We start from the raw sequence: 6,904 nt of genomic DNA, 5'->3' as shown, positions 1-6,904 counted from the left end.
TCGGCTGACAAATATTTTTTTAAATCCAAGTTACTGATCACTACATGGACAATAAATCATTGTAATCATATAGATTAAAATCCTCACACATGTCTAAAGTGATTGTTTTTCAACTTTGCCCCATAATGAAATGTAAATTTGCCTAACTATAATTTCTATAAATTTAAATTAATGTAAAAGTTAAAAGTTTGAAATATTTTTAGTACTTCATTTAAATCTTTTGAGGAAAATCTTATTTTATCTCTGTGTTAATCTCAGTCATCTTGAAAGTAAAATGTTTAGAGAACTTCAAATGAATAAAGAGTGCTAAATCAATCTCAATGTAAAATAAGTATAGTGAATGTTTAGATGATATGCAGAGTTAAAACACCATTAGTTTTACTTTTTTGTTTATAGAAGCAATACTTGCTTACTGTTGAAAAATGTTAAAGCTACAACAAAGAAGAAATATTTTTAAAAATCACCTTTACTACCATTTTTGCAGAATTACTACAGTTAACATTCTGATTCATTTTATTCCCATCATCTATGTATTCTTTAAAAAACACCATATTATGAGTAGTAATCTATTAAATAATATGAAAACTTTCCTTGCTATTAAAAATAACTATTAGTGTATTTTAATAAATTTATACTTTTTCAATTTTAATTGCCTGTTCTGATATTGCTACATATTTAATTGTGTTTTTAGCTATAAATAAAAAAGCAATGAACATCTTTACTCATAAACTCTTCCTGTATTTCAGTGAAATTCTTTAGGCTTGGTTCTCAAAAGTGGGATTATTTGCACAAGTCACGTGAATACTTTGAAATTCAGTACGTATTTCTTCATTTCTTTCCAAAATGGTGGTACTTTTCTCTAGCAATGAAAAAAACCTTAGAGTACCACACCTCTAATAGCAAATAATAACAAAGTAAATATTAATGATGTAGGTTAAAATTAAAAGTGCCATGTTCTTACTTGTTTACCACTCATTATTAGGGAAGCTGAGGATTTTCTCATAGGGTATCTGATGGACAGTTTTCTCATCAGCAAAATATTTATTCTTGTGAACTTTAGTGATTATTTTTTGAGATGTAGTTGCAATACTTTGTTTAAAAGAGCTTTGTAAAATCCTATACAAATATAAGCTATTATCAGTAACATACAAATAAATAACCTCTACCTACACCTGATTTTATAATCTTATATTACTATTAGTTCAATTTAACGTATAGTAATTATTTTTTGAGATTTATTTGCAGCAATTTGTTTAAAAGAGGTTTGCAAAATTTTATACAAAATAAGCTATTAGCAACATGAATAACTTCTGCCTATGAAAACTTGATTTTGTAATGATATTACTTTTATTTGAATTCAGCATAAAAACAGTAATAAAACCCTGTGCCTTCAGAATTTGGTCTTGTTCATTTCTTTGATCAGAATCCTTTTCAGGAAATTTATTTTTCCCTGTATTACTGTGTGGATCATTAGCCAGTATAAATAATCAAAATTTAATTTACATTCTAGCAATATATAAAATATAATTTTTTACTCAAGCTATGCCAGTTTAATCAAATTTATTTCATCTTATTTTCACTAGCAAATATTGCCATGTGGTTACTTATTGTTTAAATACATCCTATATTTTATATGACATAATAAAATGACATCTTTTATAAAAATATAATAAAATCCTTGGCTTTAATCATTTTTGAAAAATAACTTTTGCATATAGGAGATAAAAAGTTGAGTGGAAAAAATCAACAGAATTATTATACATTTTTTAACTGAATTGGGCAAGGTAACAGTGATAATTTTCATCATTCACTAAGCTCCATGCATATATCATCTACATTATTGTCACAAACAAGTATTACACAGTAGCTATCCAGATATTATTTTTCTAAAGAATTATGCAACTTGGTATAATTGTTGTTATATTACTATACTAAGTATTTAGGGGAAAAAGAGGACAGATACTTCCATTTATCCTTCCTTGACTATGTAGATGCATTCTTACATATGGAATGAGATAAATTAATGTCATTTATATGGTTACAAATCAATATATATTGTTGAAAATGCAGTTTTAAGAAAATAAATACGACTCATCTTCATCAAAAGATGAGCACTTGTCTTATGTAGATGATCATACTTACAGTTTCTTTTTTTGCACTTGCATATACTTTTTAATGAACTGGCTTTTTTTCTACTTAATATATTATAAGTATTCCCTATATTATTAAAAAATGACTTTATACACATACTGTATTATTCATTTATTTAGAGGGATCTATATTTATATAATTAATTTTCTATTTTTAGCAGATCGTTCTAAATATTTGGTATTATGAATGACTCTGAAACAAACATAGACAAATCTTGGCATGTATCCATTGTTTTCCTGAAGTAAATTTCTTCATTTACTTTTACATTTTAAGTGTGTTTTAGCATGTGTATGTTAGCAGGTTTTATAATACTAATAACTCACTGTTAGCTATGAGCACCAAGAAATTCTGATTTGTAATCATTCTTAGAAATAATTGATAACTTTAAAGAATTTGGGATGTTTTGGTTTGTTACCAAATCTATAACTAGTGTCTTTGTAAGGTGTGTCAAAACCAGGTTTTCAGTTTATTTCATTGCTGGGTTACTGACTAAATAGAAAAACATTTCCCCTTGTATATATATACTGAGAGAATGAAGCTCGTCTCTCCATAATCGAAAGCATCAGTGGTAAACTTGGCTGGAGCTTGATTAATAGTATATTAAAATCAGAGTCTTCTTGGTGAGTGCTAGATAAGGAGTTTTGGGCAAATTACTTGGTTACTGGGAAGTCTTTAAATTTTAATCATGGAAGTACTTCAGTGTCATTAGAAACTGAAAGGACAGTGGCATCCCCTGGCAAGTTCTCTGAATTGTTGTGCTCTTCAGGCTCTCCTTCTGCCATGCTGTTGAGAGCCAAGTGTGGGCTGCAATCGAAAATCCTTTTGCGCCCCATGACTTTGATTGCTATATTATTGTAATTTAATATTACACAGTATTTTAGAATAAAATAGTCCATGGAAATGAGAGGAGAGAGTGTGGGAGGTGGGAGTGGGGCAGGACAACTGAAACTGAACTCAAAATTAGCCCAGAATATAGTTTTAAGACTATATATCTTTCCTCAGCCCATGGGAGGTCCAGTGAAAAAGCAGGACAGTAAAGATATTTAGCTTAAAATGATCAACAGGCACAAAGGAAGACGGAAAACTTTGTTCCATTCTTGAACCCATCAAACCATATCGTTAAACTAGTTGTAAGTTGAGAAATGTGATAGGAAGCAGAGGAGGTTATCCTGGCATTGTGTGTTGATGTATCACATAAAGTATTTAGATGAAACATGAGACACTGTAGTTTTATCCAAATAAGAATCCAAATGCAATTGCCTGTTACTAGAAATTTTATGTTAAAGCCACACTATGAGATTCTTTGAAGTCCAAAGGTGAATGTGTATTTTCCCGTGTGTGTGTGAATTCTGGTCAGTGTGAGTCCTGGTTGCATTAGAGTTTAGAAGAAGTTAAGCAAGGGATAGACCATAAACAGTAAAGTAGGAATCTTAGAAATCACCTAATCCAATAAGCTTTATTTTACCAATTGGTGAAAGGAAAAATAGAGCAGACACATATTAGCTGATCAGTATGATACAACTGAAACAGGCTTCCCTTTTAGAGAATTTTCAGCATAATTATAAGCTGGGAGTTCCTGTATTATGTTTGGCTCCTTTTTAAGAAACACTTTCAATGATTTATGTTGCTCTTTTCTAGAAAATACCACAGAGGACTTCAGAGGTTTGGAAGGAATTATTCTAAGAAACTAATGCATTATGCTGTATATTGGTAGCATGCATACATGTTGTGTTCTACAGTGAGAGTTGCTTTAACTTTCTCTGATTTACTTAATATATATCTAAATTTTCTCTTTTATGCAAAGAAAAGGCAAACCAAGGTAAGTTATTTATAACCCAATTATGAACAAAACACAATCCAGTCAAGCATAGATAGGAGCTCTTTTAAGCAGTGGGGCTGTAAATATCAGAGTAGATTGCAGGAGAGCAATCACAGAGGTGTTTTCAATACAGTGTGGTAAACAGATTTGTAGGCACAAACAAGATTTAGTAGTGCTAGAAAACTGATATAGCATATAATCATTTCTTCATTATCTTCTATTCACTTCTCTACACATTTTAAATGACTTAAGTTTTTAGTTCAGAAACAATCACAAACTTACAGAAAAGCTGCAAGTATGAAATAACTTTGTTTCCTATGCCAGTTGAGTATACATTCCTTTCCTTGTGTCCCTTCACCCTTAAATGTTTTAGTATTTGTTTCCTGCATGACAAAAGTACAGCTATCAGAATCAGGAACTTAACATTGATGTATCCCTTCCACATAATTCTCAGAGGATCTTGATCTATATTTCGTTACTGTATTTCCTTAGTCTCCTGCAGCCTAAAACAGTTCCTCAGCCTTTGACCATGACCTTTTGAAGATTACAGGCCAGTTATTTTGCGGAATGTCTTTCAATTTAGATTGGCTTTCATGATTAGATCCCGATTATACATCGTCAAAAGTAATTGATGCTGTTTTTCTCATTACATTCTATTGAGTACCTCATGAATTTTTGTTTGTCCCACTACTGATGATGTTCATTTCATTGTTTGATCAAAGTGGTGTTTGCCAGGATTCCTGCAGTAACTACACATAAGTTTTAACCAATGGTTTTGCACAATTATTTAGAAGGTTCTTTACAAATCTTCCAAGTCTTCTGTACTGTGTTTACTTTTGGGATTAATAAGTGTTTTGTGAGGGAAGTACTTTCAATCTATGTAATATGCTCTATATTTATTTATTTATTTTCTTATTCAGGGACTTCTCATCTGTTACTTTCACTTATTTTGACTTGTTCTTGGGAGATACTTTAGTTACTTTAGTTGACTTCAGTGTTTTGTCACTCTTTGAGAACTTTTTTTTTTCTTTTTTTTTTGGCAGGCTGAAATTTTTTGACTTATCTTACACTTTGTCTGCTCCAGTCCTAGAAACAGCCATTTCTTCAAGGGGCTCTGTTTCTTTCCTTTCTTTCTTTTCTTTTATTGGAGTATCATTGATATACAACCTTATATTGGTTTCAAATATACAACACAGTGGTTTAACAGTTACCCATATTATTAAATTCCCCACTAGTACAGTCACTATCTGTCAACATCTGAAGATGCTACAGAATCTTTGGCTCTATTCTCCATGCTGTAGTAGCGTCCTTGTGACCAACTTATATTATGATTGAGAAATTTTGTGCCCCTTTATACCCCTCACCCTCCACACTCCCCCACTGCAACCCCTCCCCCACGGTAACCACCAGTTACTTCTCAGTGTCTGTGAGTCTACTGCTGTTTTTGTTTTGTTTTGTTTCTGTTCCTTTTCAATAGCGGTTAATATACAGAAACTACCTCTGGTTTCCCTGTAATTCCTTTTTGGGAGTATTATTGCTCTCAGACCTTATCAGTGAGCAAAAGGTAGGGAGTGTGTGTGTGTGTGTGTGTACATAGTACACATATACTGTATTGATATCTATTATTGATCTAAATGTAGTATGTCTATTAGACTTACATCTGTCTTTCTACATAGAAGTACATATATATGGCATACATATGTATGTGTGTGTGCATGTATGCATGTATGTGCACATGCAAATGTGCATTCCCACCAATAACTCCAATTATGATTCATTATCATAATTCTAGTTTTTTACTTTTCCCCATATTCGTAAACTGCTTCTTCTACAATGAGATACCTACCTCCCATTATCCTCAAGATACTTAACTTGATTAAACCTCTGTATGTGTACAAACTACTGTCTACATTGCGCTAGTTCCCTGGTATGGATTCCCTGTTGACACAGCTTGGGCTACTGTATTCAGCGATAGGCATTTGTCATGTAAGCCTTCTTTCCTTTCCCTGCTTGCTGATCTGACATCTCTGACTGGGCTGCCTTCCATGTGGAAGCCTTCTTTACACTGCATAGGCACCCGTAACCTGTCCTGGACCACTGCCACTTCACCCCACACGCCTGCTCTCCATCTACTGACCCATAAATTGTGCTGCTGCTAAAGGCTTTAGGCCTAATTTAAAAAGGGAAGACTATGAAAAGAATAAATAGGTTAGAAGAAAGCGAACTAAGAAGAAAAGCTCTACATGTCATCAGCTTTCCTACCTATTTGTGTTAATTGTGGTCATTCTAGAACACTGTTCATTATTTTGTGTTCACACTGAGAGCTGTTAGGAGAATTTGACTGTCTCTGAAGAGTGTGCTAAGTGTGTCCATGCCCTAGAGAACCATAGGTATAATGTTTTAAAAGGAAATCACATCAAATATATTAGGGGAAAGCACTTGAAGTCAAGGGTGCAGGTAAGGTCAAAAGTATATTATATACTGTCAGCTTGGGGAATAGTATGTCAGAATGTCCAGAGGTGAGAAAGAACATTGGATGAAGAACAGAGATGTGGTCCATATTTATTTTATAGTAGCAGAGGATGATAGTCATCTAAATAATTGCAGACAATAATTTGAGTATCATTTCCAGACTTTTTGTTAGTTATGATAGTAGTGCATAATGACCCCTCAGCGTCCAATTTGACAGTCTTCTCAACTCTACATATTCTAAGCATTCATTAGCTGAATTAGTCAGGGTGTCTTGGGCAGAATTTATTGACCCAAGAGATAGGAAGGCTAGTTCCCAGTTGCCTAGCCAAAGGATTGTCAGCATTGTCCTGTGTTGATATACGGTTATGTGCAAGACAGCTAGAATAGAGAACTAAGGAATCTTTAGAATACAGAAAGTTACTATTGACTTGAAGAAATACCCTCCCCAGTCCTTACTTCCAC

Source organism: Manis javanica, chromosome 7, assembly GCF_040802235.1.
Source record: "Manis javanica isolate MJ-LG chromosome 7, MJ_LKY, whole genome shotgun sequence".
NCBI classification, from domain to species: domain Eukaryota; kingdom Metazoa; phylum Chordata; class Mammalia; order Pholidota; family Manidae; genus Manis; species Manis javanica.
This window is presented reverse-complemented; position numbering follows the sequence as displayed.